General features: G+C 40.3%; 1 non-coding gene and 1 pseudogene across 1 annotated transcript; one reads left to right on the top strand and one right to left on the bottom strand.

The window, feature by feature from the left end:
* Positions 1-11,762, bottom strand: part of LOC138076469 (abasic site processing protein HMCES pseudogene) — a 132,250-nt pseudogene extending 120,488 nt beyond the window's left edge.
* TRNAS-GGA (transfer RNA serine (anticodon GGA)) lies at positions 9,903-9,974 on the top strand. Its single transcript has one exon. It is a non-coding gene; the product is annotated as a tRNA-Ser (tRNA).
* Positions 11,763-20,910: the final 9,148 nt, after the last annotated feature.

Genomic DNA, 20,910 nt, shown 5'->3' with positions numbered 1-20,910 from the left:
TATTCTCAAGTCACACAGTGGTAAAGAATCTGTATGCCAATGCTGGAGAGGAGACGTAAGAGATGGGTGTTTGATCCCTGGACTGGAAAGATCTTCTGGAGGAGGAAATGGCAACCCACTCCACTATTTTTTCCTGGGAAATTCTGTGGAGAGAGGAACCTGGGGGACTAGAGTCCATGGGGTTGTAAAGAGTTGGATACAACTGAGCATGCAGGCAACCCTCTTGTCAGTTCACTAGTTGCTAGCCTCCTCAACTAGTTCTTTTTAAATTGCTAAGATTCAGTTCTTCAGCCTAGTCCACCGAATAGAATCCTCTACTCCCCTTTCACTTATATTCTCTTCTAGTGAGGAAAGATTCTTTTACTGAAAAGGAGATTAAGTTGATCTACATAATCAACAGCCTAAGAAAATGGTATTATACTAGTTGCAAGATTAAGGAAAGTGGCTAAAATTATGTTGAGTGTTGCTCTGGTTTGCTTATTTGGGGTTCATCTAAACTCCATATATGGATAAAAGCAAAAAATGAAATACCTTTAATTGTTTTCACCTGCTGAACTCTGCTAGTTGAACTTGACCAATCTTATGTTCTGATCCACATGGGTCTCTGTGTGCTTTAGAACTGTAATTAAAGGGGTGAGTGAAACTGAGGATCAATTAAAGTCTGAGAGTCTCAGGGTAGTTTGTTTAATAAGCAGGAATTTTGGCAACAGTAGTCTGTGGGCTCTAATGAGCCCAAGGAACTGGCAGTTATAGTTTCAGTTCTTTCCTTTTTCACTCTTCCTGAGCTTTCCAAACCTCTCTTGGATATGTTGGCTAAATCTGAGAAAACAGATTCAGTGCCATATCTCACAAGGTGAAAAGAGAATTCACTCTAAGAAAATCAACATGAATACACACAACAGAAGAAAAGATTGTGTACTAGGTATTTATCCTGATGTTGTATGTGCTAACCAAGAAATAGATCCTAATGTACAACAGAATATAACTACAAATTTTGTTGTAGATTTATAATGTAGTACTATGTGCAATAAGTAATTATGCTGTGTAAGAAAATTTACTAGTATGAAAAAATATTTTAACATATATCTAATTAAAAATTCAAAAAGTGAGTGAAGTCGCTCAGTCGTGCACGACCCTCAGCAACCCCATGGACTGCAGCCTTCCAAGCTCCTCCGTCCATGGGATTTTCCAGGCAAGAGTACTGGAGTGGGGTGCCATTGCCTTCTCTGAAAAATTCATAAATTGTTTATCAAATGATCCATTAAATGTTTTGTATACATACATACATATATATATACACATGTATATATGTACATATATGTATACATAAACAGGCATGTTTATATATATATGCATACATATATATTTATATTTATGATCACATATTGTTGTTTAGTTACTAAGTTATGCCTGACTCTTTGCAACCCCATGGACTGTAGCCCTCCAGGCTCCTCTGTCCTTGGGATTTCCCAGGCAAGAATTCTGGAGTGGGTTGCCATTTCATTCTCTAGGGAATTTTCCCAACCCAGGGATCAAACCCATATCTCCTGCTTGGCAGATAGATTCTTTACCACTGAGCCACCTGGGAAGCCCATGGGTACATATGCATGCCTATATAATAAAATTTCCAAAATTTCTACAAGCCACACATTACTTTGTGTCCAGGAAAAGAAAAAAAAAAAATCATAGAAGGGGAGAATGCATTGCATACTTATTTCTAAAGATCTAATGTTGAGAACTCAGTATTGAAGAAAAGTATACCTTAATCAAAATTCCATAGACTCTCTGTTAATATCCGATTTACCCCCACCACCCCCCAAGAGAAAAAACCCTTGCCTAGGGGCCAGGAGAAAAAGAAGAGGCCAGAGAGGGGAGGAGGAAGCTGAAGGGTGCTCATGTGTCCTGGTAAATGGAATCTGCCTGAGCATGCTGTGCTTAAGCTGCCAAACATCTCTCAAAGAAATATTGAGGAGCTGCTGCAACGGCTGATGAAATCAACCTGACCTATTCTTTTTGTCTGCCTGCCTCCTCCGCCTCCAGTACATTGTGCAAGAGAAAATTTAAACCATCTTCCTGTCAGGTGGAACGAGAGGATAAGCACCAGGTGGCCATGCTCCTGGTCCTGGGGCTTGGGGAGCAGCTGCTGGGTAGAGGGCCAGGCCCTACCCAGGGGCACATGCTGTCCCTGCACTGAGGGCTGGCTGGGCACAGTGCACTCACTTCCTGTGCCAAAGCCAGACTTTTGTGTTTGAGGAACCAGATTCCTATTCTGTGGGGTCGAATGACTATTAGGAATGCAGGGAACAAATTAATTATTTTGCAAAAGGAATTTTACCTGGCAAGTACAAGTCAGAAACTCAGTAGTGACTATAATGAAAGCTGGGACCTGTGGAAGAGCTACGGTATAGAAGAAGGTTACATCAATTCAATTGACCATGGATTGGGTATTTAATATGGCGAAGCACCTTCTAGGTACTATGAGACAAACAGGGACTCTGTCCTGCAGGACTTTCCAGTTTCTGCCTGGGAGACAGACATATAAACAATTCATTGTTGTTGCTGTTAGTGAGTCGCTAAGTCATGTCTGATTCTTTGTGACCCCATGGACTGCAGCACACCAGGCCTCCCTGTCCCTCACTCTCTCCTGGAGTTTGCCCAAGTTCATGTCCGTTGAATTGGTGATGCTACCCAACCATCTCATCCTCTGCCATCCTCCTCCCTTTTTGCCTTTGATCTTTCCCAGCATTGGGGTCTTTTCCAATGAGTCAGCTATTTGCATCAGGTGGCCAAAATATTGTCACTTCAGCTTTAGCATCAGTACTGCCAGTGAGTATTCAGGGTTGATTTCCTTTTGGATTGACTGGTTTGATCTCCTTGTCATCCAAGGGACTCTCCAGAATCTTCTCCAGCACCACAGCTCATATGATTTGACAATGGTGAAGGGAGACCCTGCCATGAGTTTTAGGAATCCAGCTGGTCACCTGTTTCTCTAAGATCAATACAACTTAAGTATAGACACTTGGTCTTCTGCCTTCTGGTGTAGTAAGGCCGGTAAAAAGAATAATAGTAGATATAGGATACCATAGATGCCAGAAGTGGTCCTAACACTGGTTTAGCAGCTGACTGAAATTTGTGGTTTAGGGTGAGCTACTACTTTACACTGAATTTCAGTTTTTTCTCCAACTCCATTTGGTTCTCATATTTTCTTTCAGTCCTAAAAATAGCATATCTGTGGAAGTCAGTGAAGTATAGCCATGTTAACACCTGAATCCTCCCAGCTGAAATCACAGAATAAATCATAGGTAAAAGACCATTACGGCCCTTAATTTCTTTCTTCTCTTTCTTGAACCTTATCTCTTTTATTCCTCACTGAAACCCCATTCAAATCTGAGCTGCAGTGAGTTCTTTTCTATGTCATGTTCTCCAACGGTGTTCGCAAACATGCAGCCTGGAATAATAAAAATGACTCTGGAAGTGTGCTCCCGCAAGTAAACCAGAAAGTCAGAAGTTGGCTTGACAAAGCTGTCTCTCCTTTGACTTTGTATCCAGTTTCTTTCTGCTTGACTATGTGCTATCCATGTTGGTCTGCTTCTAGTCCAGCCCAACTCACTCTTGCTCACCAAGAGTATGCTGGTGAGAAAAGTATAGACCTTGCTTTTGGATTATTGATAGTCTAGCAGAAGAGAAATGACAAATAAGTTCACAAACAACCAAGTAATAAAGCAGAATAAGATCAGTGCCCTTTCTTTCTAGAAAAAGACAAACCTTTGTGGCGTTCAGAAGATGAAGAACACACATTCAACCCGAATAAGGCATTGATGTGGTGGAAGAGGAGGCATTCAAGGTGCACCTTTGTGGACAGAGTTGTGTTTTAATAAGGATAGTGTGGAGAAATGAGGTAGGGCAAGCTGAACGACTTAACAATGATACAAAGGTATTTATGGGGGAGGCATGCATGGAGAATGGTACACCATTGACTTAGTGGAATAGCTGATGATGCTAGATTATGGAAGATCTAAGATACCAGTGTTAAAAATATGGTCTCCATGGTAGGCAATAAAGACTGAATGTTTCAGATTAGAAATGTGATGAGATTAGAAACAAACAAACAAAACAAAAGAAACAAAAAACATGCATGGTGGAATAGCTCACAGTACTTAAAAGAATTAAGTATTTCTCTAAGAAAGAAATGATGACAACTAAATATTACAGGGGAGATACTGCAAGGTGAAAATCTGCTGGACTCAGCCAGTGGTTAACAAGAAAAGAAATCAGAGCTTAATGGTAAATTTCTACCGTGTTAACAAGGCAGATGCTGGAAGAGCCAGAGAGGTCAAGGAGAGGTGCTACTATAAGGGAATGAAGTAAAGCCATAGTGGATATCTTGTGCATCAAGGGCATGCTGCAGATGTGGGGTAGTTTGGTAAAGTAGGTTGGGAGCTGAAATTCCAGTTCAGATAAGAACACTTGAGTTGGTTACCATCATGGTTCAGTTCAGGTCAATGCAGTAGCTGTCGTGTCCGACTCTTTCCGACCCCATGAACTGCAGCACACCAGCCCTCCCTGTCCATCACCAACTCCCGGAGTTTACCCAAACTCATGTGCATTGAGTCGGTGATGCCATCCAGCCATCTCATCCTCTGTCGTCCCCTCCTCCTCCTGCCCCCAATCCCTCCCAGCATCAGGGTCTTTTCCAATGAGTCAGCTCTTCACATGAGGTGGCCAAAGTATTGGAGTTTCAGCCTCAGCATCAGTCCTTCCAATGAACACCCAGGACAGATCTCCTTTAGGATGGACTGGTTGGATCTCCTTGCAGTTCAAGGGACTCTCAAGAGTCTTCTCCAACAGCACAGTTCAAAAGCATCAATTCTTTGGCCCTCAGCCTTCTTCACAGTCCAACTCTCACATCCATACATGACCACTGGAAAAACCATAGCCTTGACTAGACGGACCTTTGTTGGCAAAGTAATGTCTCTGCTTTTCAATAGGCTATCTAGGTTGGTCATAACTTTTCTTCCAAGGAGTAAGCGTCTTGTAATTTCATGGCTGCAGTCACCATCTGCAGTGATTTTGTAGCCCAGAAAAATAAAGTCTGACACAGTTTCCACTCTTTCCCCACCTATTTCCCATGAAGTGATGGGACCAGATGCCATGATCTTCGTTTTCTGAATGTTGAACCTTAAGCCAACTTTTTCATTCTCCTCTTTCACTTTCATCAAGAGGCTTTTTAGCTCCTCTTCACTTTCTGCCATAAGGGTGGTGTCATCTGCATATTTGAGGTCATTGATATTTCTCCCGGAAGTCTTGATTCCAGCTTGTGCTTCTGCCAGCCCAGCGTTTCTCATGATGTACTCTGCATATAAGTTAAATAAGCAGGGAGACAATATACAGCCTTGACGTACTCCTTTTCCTCTTTGGAACCAGTCTGTTGTTCCATGTCCAGTTCTAACTGTTGCTTCCTGACCTGCATACAGATTTCTCAAGAGGCAGGTCAGGTGGTCTGGTATTCCCATCTCTTTCAGAATTTTCCACAGTTTATTGTGATCCACACAGTCAAAGGCTTTGGCATAGTCAATGAAGCAGAAATAGATTTTTTCTGGAACTCTCTTGCTTTTTCCATGATCCAGCAGATGTTGGCAATTTGATCTCTGGTTCCTCTGCCTTTTCTAAAACCAGCTTGAACATCTGGAAGTTCATGGTTCACATATTGTTGAAGCCTGGCTTAGAGAATTTTGAGCATTACTTTACTAGCATGTGAGATGAGTGCAATTGTGTGGTAGTTTGAGCATTCTTTGGCATTGCCTTTCTTTGGGATTGGAATGAAAACTGACCTTTTCTAGTCCTGTGGCCACTGCTGAGTTTTCCAAATTTGCTGGCTTATTGAGTGCAGCACTTTCACAGCATCATCTTTCAGGATTTGAAATAGCTCTACTGGAATCCCATCACCTCCACTAGCTTTGTTCATAGTGCTGCTTCCTAAGGCCCACTTGACTTCACATTCCAGGATGTCTGGCTCTAGGTGAGTGATCACACCATCGTGATTATCTGGGTCCTAAAGATCTTTTTTGTACCATTCTTCTGTGTATTCTTGCCACCTCTTCTTAATATATTCTGCTTCTGTTAGGTCCAGACAATTTCTGTCCTTTATTGAGCCCATCTTTGCATGAAATGTTCCCTTGGTATCCTAATTTTCTTGAAGAGACCTCTAGTCTTCCCCATTCTGTTGTTTTCCTCTATTTCTTTGCATTGATCGCGGAGGAAGGCTTTCTTATCTCTCTTTGCTATTCTTTGGCACTCTGCCTTCGGATACTTATATCTTTCCTTTTCGCTTCGTATCTTTTCACAGCTATTTGTAAGCTGAGATGGACCGCGCAGAAGCATGGCAGAGAGGGGCTACCGCACGTCCATGGTCAAGGGCTGCGACTGAGAGCGCCAGGCTGCGATGGCACAGGAGCAGCTGGGAGGAGCTGTCCCACTTCCAAGGTCAGGGGCAGCAGCTAAGAAGATCTACCCACGTCCAAGGTCAAGGGCAGTGGCCGAGAGGAGCAACCGCACATCCAAGGATGGGTGGCTGTGTGGGTGCAGGAGGGCCAAGAGAAGCTACTCCATGTTCAAGGTCAGGAAGGGCCAGCTCGTCCAAGGTAAGGAGCAGCCATGAAGAGATACCCCACATCCAAGGTAAGAGAAACCCAAGTAAGATGGTAGGTGTTGTGAGGGGCATCAGAGGGCAGACACACTGAAACCATATTCACAGAAAACTAGCCAATCTAATCACACTAGGACCACAGCTTTGTCTAACTCAATGAAACTAAGACATGCCGTGTGGGGCAACCCAAGACAGACAGGTCATGGTGGAGAGGTCTGACAGAATGAGGTCCACTGGAGAAGGGAATGGCGAACCACTTCAGTATTCTTGCCTTGAGAACCCCATGAATAGTATGAAAAGGCAAAATGATAGGATACTGAAAGAGGAACTCCCCAGGTCGGTAGGTACCCAATATGCTACTGGATATCAGTGGAGAAATAACTCCAGAAGGAATGAAGGGATGGAGCCAAAGCAAAAACAACACCCAGTTGTGATGGAACTGGTGATAGAAGCAAGGTCTGATGCTATAAACAGCAATACTGCATAGGAACCTGGAATGTTAGGTCCATGAATCAAGGCAAATTGGAAGTGGTCAAACAGGAGATGGCAAGAGTGAATATCAACATTCTAGGAATCAGCAAACTAAAATGGACTGGAATGGGTGAATTTGACTCAGATGACCATTATATCTACTACTGCAAGCAGGAATCACTTAGAAGAAATGGAATAGCCATCATGGTCAACAAAAGAGTCCGAAATGTAGTACTTGGATGCAATCTCAAAAACGACAGAATGATCTCTGTTCATTTCCAAGGCAAACCATTCAATATCACAGTAATCCAAGCCTATGCCCCAACCAGTAATGCTGAAGAAGCTGAAGTTGAATGGTTCTATGAAGACTTACAAGACCTTTTAGAACTAACACCCTAAAAAGATGTCCTTTTCATTATAGGGGACTGGAATGCAAAAGTAGGAAGTCAAGAAACACCTGGAGTAACAGGCAAATTTGGCCTTGGAGTACGGAATGAAGCAGGGCAAAGGCTAATATAATTTTACCAAGAGAAACCACTGGTCATAGCAAACACCCTCTTCCAACAACACAAGAGAAGACTCTACACATGGACATCACCAGATGGTCAGCAGTAAAATCAGATTGATTATATTCTTTGCAGCCAAAGATGGAGAAGCTCTATACAGTCAGCAAAAACAAGACTGGGGCTGGCTGTGGCTCAGATAATGAACTCCTTATTGCCAAATTCAGACTTAAATTGAACAAAGTAGGGAAAACCACTAGACCATTCAAGTATGACCTATCAAATCCCTTATGATTATACAGCGGAAGTGAGAAATAGATTTAAGGGACTAGATCTGATAGATAGAGTGCCTAATGAACTATGGACAGAGGTTCGTGACATTGTATAGGAGACAGGGATTAAGACCATCATGGTTAGGCAATGTTTAAGTCATAAGTGTGTGAGAGAGGTAGTCAGTGAAAACTGAGTAAAGAAGAAAGAGGAGAAATGGCTTCTCCCTGAAACCTCCCTTGAACTCTGGTGGGGGGGGTCTGACCAGCACACATACTAGCACAGATCTGTGGGTTTCTTGGACAGATTCACACCAATGATTAGTGCATCCAAAGCCCCAACTGTTGGTTTGGATCAGAGTGTGACCACAAGAATCTGCTCTCGGCCAGAGTAAACTCCAGAGGCTAGAGGTCAACTTTGCTTCAGAGATGGAGTGAAGTGGAAGACTCCTCAGTTCACCTTGCTGTCTCTTCAATATGGTCAAGTCCCTGTTGTAGAACTGCAAAGTTGAAAGCACAGTTTCATTCATACACATATGAATAATGCATCTATAAGTGCTTTACAAATTATAGGTTATTGTTGTTGTGGATAGTATAAAGAAGAATCATATTAAAATGATAAATTGCTCAGAAAAAATAAATTCTTAGCAATAAGTCTGTTGGGCCCTCATTTGTTAGTTGAGATGACCAAGAGGAGACCAGCTTGCTGACAGAGCCAGTGTAGTGCTCAGATCTCTGGCCTTTCAATCAGGTCTTCGTTCTTTTTTTGGACAAGTGAACTCCTCTCCCCACCCCTGATATTTTGCAATCTATTTAACACAACATCATATTTAGCAGAGAAAGTTGTCATTTTTCCCCTTCATGTTTAATTCTAAGCTTTAAGGCATTTTGCAAAAGTTGCCAGCAAGTTGGAAAATGATAAAGAGTTGAAGGAACATCAGAAGAACTGAATTTCATTCCATGATCTGGATTGAGGATGTCATATAATAACACCTTTTCTGGGTGCTGTGGGAGATGAGGAGATCCAGGGGGCTCTGTGCTCCAGCACTTCACTTCCCCGTCGGGGAGACAGATGTTAGCAAGCAGCTACGGCAGAGCTGGAAGAGCAAACTGCCAGAGAAGAAAAAACTAGCAATATCTTTGGTTTTGTTCACTTCCTGAATGGATAAAATCCTGGAAGCTCTGATGTTTGGCACTTCCTGTTACATGCTATGGGAGGAAAAGGTCAGCTTTAGGCAGACATGGGCATAGTGCCAGGCATTCTAGGGTCACTTATTTGAAAAAAGTGGAACAAACCAATCTTAGACTCCAGGAGCCTCAACAGTAGACTCCAGGAAGTGTCCTCTGACCCACCACACCCAGGACAAGAAGCTATGGGGTTTTTGGATCACTGCCAAACTGTGAGATGAACCCGATAGGCTTCCTAAATAACAGCATGGCCTCAGCCTCCGGCCTGACTTCATGCTATTCCAGTCGTGTGACCTGTCTGCTCCACTGATCTAAGATAACACTTACCAAAGCCTGCCTTGGAATCAAGTTACTTGTGTGTGTGTCTGCTTCTGCCACCAGAGGAGAGAGTGGTGACCAGGCATCACTCAATTGTGTCCCCCAGAGCCTGTGGTCCAGGCCCTGAAGGTCCATAGTGCCCAGTAAGTGTACAGGGTTGGATGGAATTTTGGCAGGCCTCTTCATTTTTCATTGTTAAAAACCTATTGCTCTCCGTTGATGCCCTGCAGATAGGTTCATCAGCACCATCTTTCTGGATTCCATATATATGCATTAATATACAACATTTGTTTTTCTCTTTCTGATTTACTTCACTGTGCATAATAGTCTCTAGGTTCATCCATCTCATTAGAACTGACACAAATGCTGACGTAGAGAACAGACTTAAGGGATGAGGGGAAGGAGAGGATGGGATGAATGGAGGGAGCAGCATGGAAATACATACATTACCACGTGTGAAGCAGACAGCCAGTGAGAATTGGCTGTATGACTCGGGGAGCTCAGGCTTCCCTGGTGGCTCAGAGGTTAAAGCGTCTGCCTGGAATGCAGGAGACCCAGGTTTGATCCCTGGGTCGGGAAGATCCCCTGGAGAAGGAAATGGCAACCCACTCCAGTACTCTTGCCTGGAGAATCCCATGGAGGGAGGAGCCTGGTAGGCTACAGTCCATGGATGTGCACAGAGTCGGACACAACTGAGCGACTTCACCTTTCAGGGAGCTCAAACCAGGGCTCTGTGACAATCTAGAGGAGTGGGATGGCGTGGGATGTGGAAGGGAGGTTTAAGAAGGAGGGGCCATATATATACTTATGGCTATTTTGTGTTTATATATATCAGAAACCAGCACAATATAGTAAAGCAACTATCTTTCAATTAAAAATAAATCAATTAAAAAAAAAAAAACCTTATTGCTCGTCTCACCCCATTTGAGGAGGAGAAAATACACATTGTGTTGGAAGTCTTGGATAATTTCAGAGACCAGGGCTTTAAAAGAAATGCAGTACGAAATTTACTCCCCATGGCACTCCATACCACTCCTATCCCCTTCTACTCCTATGTTTCTGAAGGTGGTTAGAGAGATTAATACATGTTATTATTTTAGTTCTTTTTTTGTGTGATTCTGTTATTTTGTTAGATAAATTCAAGTGTAAAATCCCTTTGGGTTCAATTTTTTTTCTTTATCTCTACTGATCCTTGACAAAATAAGATACAAATTACTCAGATATTGTTCTAAATGTAAAAAGATTTATTTGTTTAAAAAGGAGTGGAGTAGAGACATCTGTGGTGGTCCAGTGGTTAAGACTCTGTGCTTCCAATGCAAGCAGCACAGTTTTGATCCCTGGGTCAGGGAACTAAGATGCCACATGCTACATGATGGGCTAAACAGTAAAAAGTTTTTTAAAAAAGCAGATAATACTGGAGTTTACAGTACAAGACACTTGCTCCTTGGAAGAAAAGCTGTGAGCAACCTAGACAGCATATTAAAAAGCAGAGACATTACTTTGCCAACAAAGGTCCATCTAAAAATGGCTATGGTTTTTCCAGTAGTCGTCTATGGATGTGAGAGTTGGACTGTGAATAAAGCTGAGCACTGAAGAATTGATGTTTTTGAACAGTGGTGTTGGAGAAGATTCTTGAGAGTCCCTTGGACTGGAAGATCAAACAAGTCCATCCTAAGGGAAATCAGTCCTGAATATTCATTGGAAGGACTGATGCCTAAACTGAAGCTCCAATACTTTGGCCACCTGATGCAAATAACTTACTCCTTGGAAAAGACCCCAATGCTTGGAAAGATTGAAGGCAGTAGGAGAAGGGAACAGCAGAGGATGAGATGGTTGGATGGCATCACTGACTCAAAGGACATGAGTTTGAGCAAGCTCTGGGAGTTGGTGATGGACAGGGAAGCCTGGCATGCTGCAGTCCATGGGGTCACAAAGAGTGATTGAAATGATACAGTCTATAGAATTACAGTCCCTGGAATTCTCCAGGCCAGAATACTGGAGTGGGTAGCCATTCCCTTCTCCAGGAATCTTCCCAACCCAGGGATCAAACCCAAGTCTACCATGTTGCAGGTTGATTCTTTACCTGCTGAGCCACTGAGGAAGCCCAAGAATACTGGTGTGGGTAGCCTATCCCTTCTCCAGTGGATCTTTCTGACCCAGGAATCAAATCAGGGTCTCCTATATTGCAGGCAGATTCTTTACTAGCTAAGCTACCAGGGAAACCCAAGAGAAAGAGCACTGCATTATTACTGAATGAGAATAACCATTAATTAACAAGTTCTTACCTTTCACACTCTGGACCGAAAGTCTCTTATGAACATGGAGATATGTGTCGTTTGTTACAACCCTGAAGTGAACTTTGTTCATCTTGATTGACAGATAAGGATGCTAAAAAGTCCTCCAACTAACAGAACCCATAAGAAAATCAGAATCCCAGTTCAGACTGACCTTCTTTTATGCTTCTCTGCTCCTTCCATCCACTGTGAGAAAAGCACTTAAGATCTTTGGGTCTCAGTTTGGCTATAATATGGAATTGATAATACTTCATGACATTGATGAAAAATTAAAATCATATGTATAAAATAGCGACTTTGGAAGCCTGAAAGAGCTACGGAAATCAAAGAAATTATCACATTATTAAATAGCCAGTGTGGGAACTTCCCTGGTGATCCAGAGGTTAAGAATTTACTTTCCAATGCAGGGAGTGCATGCTCCATCCCTGGTCAGTGAGCTAAGATGCTGCTGCTAAGTTGCTTCAGTCGTGTCTGACTCTATGCGACCCTATAGACGGCAGCCCACCAGGCTCCTCTGTCCCTGGGATTCTCCAGGCAAGAATACTGGAGTGGGTTGCCATTTCCTTCTCCAAGATCCCACATGCCTTGCAGCCAAAAAACCAAAACATACAACTATAGCATGGGAATCTGAGCCTTTTCTCCTTGCACTGCTTGTCATCCATTGATTTTTGAAAACATGGTAATATTTAAGATCTATTTTGCAGATAAACCTGTTTTACAATGATGTTAAACTTTTTGTAAAGGAAAACTATACACTTTGTTTGCATTTCATTCAAAATCCGTTGGAAGTTTTTGATTTAAGTGCTTTTGGATAAATATAATTATTGAAAATCAAGTTAATAAACAGGGAGATGTTGAGATTTATCCATATAAAAGCAAGAGTGAAACAAAACAAATTAAATGATGAAAGTTCAAACAGTGTAAAAATTTTAATTTTGGAATTATATAATTGTGCTTTAAAATATGTAAACTTGTAGAAAGAATTTCAATAAAACTCCTGATATTTAAATAAATTTGTACTGTTTTAAAATGGAATAAAATAGAGAAGGTCTTTTTTTGTAGTATATAAGTTTGGTGAAACTTTCAAATAAATGAAAAAAGAGATGACTTATTTAATGAGCCTTGACTTGTAAAAATATTTATCAAAGAAAGATATTCTAAATAGAGGTAAAACATAGTATAGAAGATATTTGGGCTGAAATACTTATACATTTTTATATAAAATGTATTATAATAGAAGATATCTTCCATTTTACAAACTTTGCACTGTTTATCAAATACTTCAACTACTATGAAGAGAACATTTTCTCAAGTAAAACTATGCCTATAGAGAAGATTCAGTTGAAAATGACAATTTCAAATTTATTAATTTTAAAATGTAATTTTCAAGAAATATTTGTCAGTCTGAACAAATTAAAATAATATCATATTGAAGAATGCATTCTTCAAAAAGCATCGGTGTGAAGGCTTTTAGAAACAAATGTAACTAAGAAAATTAGCAAAGTTTGTGAACATAATATAAAAAATGGTCATTCAGTTGGATTGCTAATTTTGGATAATTAATATGAAGACTTTTTTCCAGCTTTGATGTATATGGATATATGTTATTTAAAATTTTTAGTGAAAAAATATTTGTTTTATTTTGGAATATAAGTTTTGAGTAGTAGGTCCATCACTGTCATATAATATTTTATGGACTGATAAAGATTTTTAAAATGTTTATAATTAATTTTAATTTCCCTTTTTATTCTCAAAATTACTCTGATTGAACATGTTTTATGATTACCCTAGATATAGCTGAGGAATTTCTCCATATTGCTGCTTCACATACAAGTCAAAGACTAGAGACAAAACACAATTCCATTTTTAAAAGTACAAGGAAGAGACTATACATATTTTTTTTAAGTACTAAAATGATTGTGCTAGGTAATAGAGATTGTGAATTTGTTTTTCTTCTCTAATTTTCATTTTAAAACTTGACGTCGTTATTTTTACAAGGAGTGGTTATGCTAGAGAAAAAGATAAGAGCAGAAAGTGTTTAGAATTTCCTGGAGAAAGGAGGCACTTGGGTCAGGATGGCTTCCTCTGCCAAGAGGACTCTGAGGGCAGCAACAGTAAAGATGCAGGCACACCATGCCAGCTTCCTCCACGTGCTCTCCTGCATTTGTCAAAGCATCAGCTGGTCAAGATGTTCTTCTGTCCTTGCCCTCTAGATCCAGCCAAGGTAGTACTGACAAATAAGGTCAGATTTGGGGGCCGAGGTGAGTGAAGCACTTTATATTTATATCCACAGTCACACACTCCTGTGTATGTTCCGGTGACTTCAGGGGACTTTCCACAGCCACGGGTGTCCTGTGTCTGGTGTGAGGTAACTGCCTGGCCCACTTAGTGAAGGGGTGGGCTCCAGGGCTTATGAATTGAGGTGTAAATGATATCTTTCTCAATAACATTTATCTGTATTCCGTATTATCTGTTCACTATGAAAATAATTCATAGGTAGGATTTTTTGGTAGGGTGTTTTATTTTCCTCTCTCTGTGACTGGTAGGTCCTAAGACTAAGGATGCATAAAATATATGACTTCATGACTTTCAGGGATTTGGCTGGGGCTTTTCCAGGTGATTACTCTGATTAATTTAGCTAGGGGGAACACACATCACACAAATAGAAGAGTGCTTGGCACGAAATCAGTACTAGATAAGGATTGGTTAGTGCTTTTGACATTTTATGGAAGAACAAATTGTCTAGAAGCAAGAGTTTCAGTGGAGGCAAGAAGATGCTGAGGAACAGTATGAAAAGCAGGATTTAACAATTTCAGATATAAGTCAAGCTCATATTATGTAGAAGGGACTGGCTGAGACTCTAGGAATAAAATGATGAAGAAAATTCCTGCCCTAAAAGAATTCACAATCAGATGATGACATTTAGCTGAGCTAAATGAGTGTAATGTCTCTCATTTTATGCAAAATTCTAGCTATACTTGTATGTAGTTTCTGATATGTGTGTTTAAAGCAGCTAAAAAAAAGAAAATGCTGACCAAAATTTAACCAGTTGAGGGAATGGTGGACATCTTATCAGTTATTCAGAGAATAGCATCTGCCTCGTGGACTCTTTTTTTCTACCTAATATCCTTTAGCACAAAGAAATGGCTTAAATGTAAAAGAAGTACAGTGTGGTTGCTATGGAAGACTGTTAGATTCCCCGTCTAGCAGTTTTTTCCTATTTATTTTTTGTTAACAGAATTTGCTTCTGTGGGGCTTTGCAGGAACAATATGTTTGGGAAAGGTGACTCCCAATCTTCAGAAATATTTAAAGGGTTATCTATCACTAGTTTAAGACAACGCTTTTGCCAATAATTGGTTTGGAGTGGCATGCAACCCTCTTCTGGCTACTAAAAGTAAGGGAAAATTACTTAAAGTGTTGGGAATTCTAAATACTAAAAGTATTGGGAAATTTCAAATGAAGGAGTTTTAGAATGAAAATTAATATGACAAATGCTTTGACATTACCTTGGAAACAATAACTTGTTCTGTGGCCTCGAGCTGAATGCTTTATCATTCTAGGTCTCAATTTCCCTATTATATTTATCATTCTTGCCCTGTCTAGTTAACAGGGTTATGGTTAACATTATCGAAATTAATGAATGTTAACATGATTTCAAATTGCAAATGCCAATACGTACATAATTACTGTTAATTATAAGCATGGCATGCTACAGTTCATGGGGTCACAAAGAGTTGAACATGACTTAGCAACTGAAAAACAACAATAAAATTACTTTGAAATCTTTAGATTAAAACAAGTAAACAAATAAGGTGGCACAGTGGTAAACAATCTGCCTGCCAGTCCAGGAGATGCAAGAGATTCAGGTTTGATTCCTGGGTTGGGAAGATCCCCTGGAGTAGGAAATGGCAAACCACTCCAATATTGTTCAGTATTGCAATATTCTGCAATAAATGTATTTTTCATATTTCCTTGAATAAATATGAGAACATTTCTCTAGAGAAGTGAAGATTATCTTCTAAGTTGTAGCATATACATGACTCTAAACTGTATTAAATGTTATTAAATTCTTCTCCAAAGCAATTTTGTCAATTTGCAAACTCACTTACACAACACGATAATTCCTTTACACTTTTCTGCTTCACTCTTTGGCATTATGCATGCATGCTGACTCACTTCAGTCATGTCTGATTCTGCAACCTTATGGACTGTAGCCCGCCAGGCTCCTCTGCCATAGAATTCTCTAGGCAAGAATATTGGAGTCGGTTGCCATGCCCTCCTCCAGGGGACCTTTCCCACCCAGGGATCGAATCTGTGTCTCCATTGGCAAGCAGGTTCTTTATCACTAGAGCCACTTGGGAAGCCCCTTTGGCATTATGGAATTTGTTAATTTTGTCACTATGATGGTAGGGGAATTGAAAGTTACTGTTTAATTTGCAGTTCTCTTTTTAGAAATCAGAATAGCTGAAAATAGGTACGATGGCAATCAAAAGAATTCATGATAACAGTGATTACATAATTGAGGTTTATTTTTCTCACATAAGAAGTTGCTAGCATCGCTTTTGCAGATCATTAATGTAATCAAGAAGATTAGGCCCAGCCATCTTTCTGTTGCATTATCCTAAGTATGTTGTCTTTTCTTATTCATGCTTATGATACTGTGGTTGCAAGATGATTGCCGTGACATCACTCCAATGTTTAATAGTAAAAGGGGGAGGCAGAGAGATGGCTCATATACTCTCGTGTTGAATCTGTTCCCATTTATCAGCAAAGAAAAGATCCCTAAATCCTCTCTCCAACAGACTTCTTACATAATTTTTGCACAGGACTGTGTGAATTAGCCAACATTACCATGTTGTTCTTGTAGCTTTCAATATCCTAAAAAGAGATAAGAATATATCCCTTATATTTTTTCTTGTCTCAAATTGTCTTAACTTTTCAAGGATCTCTATTCTTTATATGCCTTTTAGAATTAACTTGTCATGTTTAATTTTAAGATTCCTATGAGATTTTTATTAGAATTGCATTTTTTAAATAGAAAATAATAGAGATCTTTCATTTTTTTTAAGATATTTACCTTTCTGATACTTTCCATTCTTTTCTGAAGATCTGGACTTCCATCTGGTTTAATTTCCTTTTCTCTCAGAGAAATCATCTTTAACATTTCTTACAGTGCCAAAATAATGATAATGTATTTATAGTACAGAATTTTTTCACCCTAAAGAAAGCAAGGAAATATTAAGAGAAAATCAAGAACAGATTACCAAGATAGTAGTCTTAAACACAATTATATCAGTCATTATACTAATGTAAAATGACTAAACATTTCAATTAAAAGGCAGAGATTGTCACAGTGAATTTAAATGTAGGATCCACAACTTGCTGTTTACAACATTATAAAGTTTTAAATTCATCTAGTTAAGGGCTACAGTTAAGTAGCGCTAGCTTCAGAAGTACTCCTGCCTGGAAAATCCCATGGACGGAGGAGCCTGGAAGGCTGCAGTCCATGGGGTCGCTGAGGGTCAGACACGACTGAGCGACTTCACTTTCACTTTTCACTTTCATGCATTGGAGAAGGAAATGGCAACCCACTGCAGTGTTCTTGCCTGGATAATCCCAGGGACGGGGGAGCCTGGTGGGCTGCCGTCTATGAGGTCGCACAGAGTTGGACACGACTGAAGCGACTTAGTGGAGCTTCAGAAGTATTAAATCCATTGCATGCGTCAACCTGACTGGCTCCTAAGGTGCCCAGATGTTTGGCTAAACATAACATCTGGGTATTTCTGTAAGGGTCTTTATGATGATGCTGGCATTTGAATCTGTAAAATCAGTAAAGCAGATTGCCTTCTCAGTGTGAGATGGCGGAGAGCCTGAATAGAACAAAAGGTAGAAAAAGGGAGAATGTGCCCCCTTTCCTGCTTGACTGATTGAGCTGAGACATAGGTTTTCTCCTACTCTCAGACTAGGACTTACACCATTGTCTCTCCTTGTTCTCAGACCTTCAGACTTGAAATAGCACTCTCTATTATGCTTTGTTTTATTAAACTTCACAGATACTGCATTTTTTAAAACTTGAAGGTTTGTGGCAACTCTGCATCAAGCAAATCTGTGGATGCTAATTGTTTTCAACAGTGTTCGCTCACTTTGTGTCTCTGAGTCACGTTTTAATATTCTCACAAGATTTCAAACATTTTCATCATTATATTTGTCATGGTGATCAGCGATCTTACTATGGCTCACTAAAGGCTCAGAGGATGTTTTGCAGTTTTTAGCAATAAAGTATTTTTAATTAAGATATGTTCATGTCTTTAGCCATAATGCTACCAAATATTTAATAGACTGAAATATAGTATAACCACAACTCATATCCATTGGAACACCAAAAAAATTGTGAGATCCACTTTATTGAAGTGGTCTGGAACTGAGCCCATAACATCTCCAAGATATGCCTGTATATATTCATATACATATATATGTGTATATGTGTGTGTATATATATATATATATATATGTATATATATATATATATATATATATATACTTTCACTTTTCACTTTAATGCATTGGAGAAGGAAATGGCAACCCACTCCAGTGCTCTTGCCTGGAGAATCCCAGGGACGGGGGAGACTGGTGGGCTGCTGACTCTGGGGTCGCACAGAATCAGACACGACTGAAGCGACTTAGCAGCAGCAGCAGCAGCACACACATATCTTCTTGGTTCTAGTACTCTTGATCTTAAAAACCTTGACTAATACAATTCCCTTTTGCTATTTTATAGAATTGGAAATTATGTACTATTCTATCACTTCCATTAGTCAAGACCTTTCACTCTAAGCAAAATTTCTTCTTAAAATGTCTCTCTTGGGCACTGTTTTTTGTCCCTGGACCAAATTCCAATGTGTGCTTGTGTGTGTTTGGATGGGGGTATTTGCGCACACCACCAAGCAGTTCTCAGACACCAGCAGGCGACACCACTGGTGATTAAGCTCAATCTTCAGCCCCTGTCCCCTCCTTGGAGGTCAGAGGTAGCAAGAAAAGTTTCAACTTTTTAATCACACATTTGGTTGTCTTGGCAACCAACTCCCATCCTTAGATGCTTTCTAAAATTCACCTCATTAACATAGCAAAAGACAACTTGATTGCTCCTGTGGGTTTTAGGGGCTTTGTGCCAGAAACTGGGATGAAGACCAGATGTATATTTCTAATTATAAATCATAGGATCACAGCCACTATTCATATTCTGAGGTCCATGCTACATTGTTTACAGCTTGGTATCACCAAAAAGAAGAGATAGTACTCTGGATTTGGTGACTGTTTGCCTGGCCATTGCCAATATTTAGGAAACAGAATTGGCTTTGCCATAGCTACCAGGAAATCAGTGCCTGTGTGTATCCATCTAAGACTGCAGTGTCTATACTTAAGCATGCATATGCCAAACCATGCCTTGGTGTTTGCCACCTGCAGCATTTCCTGAAACAGCCATATTGTGTAAGATCATTTTTAATTATCCCTTACATTTTTTCAAGGAAAAGCCAGAGAATCAAAAGCTCTCTGCCAGAATACTTTTTTTTTTTAATAAGACTTTAAGAAGAATGAACCCTTGAGCAAGCCACTTCAAGTTAGTGGAAATAGGCCAATCAGCCTCTACAGAGGATTTTCTAGGCACCACCTCCTAACTATTCCTGGACTGTGCACTGTCAGTAGCCAATCTTTCTATAATTGCTTAAGGATCCCATAAAATTATATCAACTAGTCTTTTTAATAGCCCTCTAAAGTAGATATTTCCCTCATTTTGCCAATGATTAAGCTAACGATAAGAAGGAAATGGCAACCCACTCCAGTACTCTTGCCTAGAAAATCCCATGGACAGAGAAGCCTGGTGCAGGCTACTGTCCATGGGGTCGCAAGGAGTTGGACATGACTGAGTGACTTCACTTTCAAGAAAGATTAAGTTATTTCTCTTCAGTTATATTGTTTATTGGTTTCTGAGCTCAGGCTTTCCTCTGTTGCACTTGATATGCTTATTTTTGTTGTTGAATCGCTCAGTCATGTCTGACTCTTTGGAACCCCATGGACTGCAGCATACCAGGCTTCCCTGTCCACCATCTCGTGGAGCTTGCTCAAACTCATGTTCATTGAGTCGATGTTGCCACTGAACCATCTCTCCCTTTGTTATCCCCTTCTTCTGCCCTCAATCTTTCCCAGCATCAGGGGCTTTTCTATTGAGTCAGCTCTTTGTATCAGGTGGCTAAAGTTTGGTTACACACTATTTTGACTCTGACACACTGTTTGAATTTGGTTGAATTATTCCTTCTAGGTAAATTACTGCAACAGCAAACCTAAATATCAGGAATTAACAGAAAAGTGGGGAAATTGAGATGAGAAGAAAGTAATTTTTACAAGGTTATTCAAATAGTAAATGATGGAGTTAAAAGCCACATAAAAGTCTGTTTATTCTCAACCACAGCCCACTCCAGTGTTCTTGCATGGAGAATCCCAGGGACAGAGGAGCGTAGTGGGCTGCCATCTATGGGGTCGCACAGAGTCGGACATGACTGAAGCAACTTAGCAGCAGCAGCAGTGGATACTGTACGGTGAGAGAGAATCATGAAAATAACTCTCTAAGATGATTAGTCCTGAAAATGTGTCAGAAAGGCATTGCATAATTCCACATTCCCTCTTTCTTCCTCTATTTTGGCTGAAGTGAGAGGACTTTGAGACCACCGAGACTGGGAGAGGTACAAGATAGAAACATAGGTTCCTGTATGACTACACAGAAGATGCCCAGCCTTGAATTCCTATATAAGGAGAAATAAGCTTGATTTCTTATTTCAATTTTCTCACTATTTAAATAAGGATGCATGCGGGCATGCTCAGTCTTGTTGAACTCCTTGTGACCCCATGCACTGTAGCCCACCAGGCTTCTCTGTCCATTGCCCCTACAAGAGTACTGAAGTGGGTTGCCATTTCCTCCTCCAGAGAAACTCCCTGATCCAGGGATCGAACTCCTGTCTTCTGGTCTCCTGCACTGGCAAGTGGATTCTTTAACACTGTGCTACCTGGAAAGCCCCAAATAAGGATATTATCTAATTGACGGGGCTATTCTAATCAGTGTTAAGAACAATCATTTTAATATTATTAATGAAAAAGTTTAAAATTCTTAATATGTCACTTAATACTATTCGATCTAACTCTGATACATTTTAATAAATGCATTTTC

Source organism: Capricornis sumatraensis, chromosome 1 (assembly GCF_032405125.1).
Source record: "Capricornis sumatraensis isolate serow.1 chromosome 1, serow.2, whole genome shotgun sequence".
Lineage (NCBI taxonomy): Eukaryota > Metazoa > Chordata > Mammalia > Artiodactyla > Bovidae > Capricornis > Capricornis sumatraensis.
This window is presented reverse-complemented; position numbering and strand designations above follow the sequence as displayed.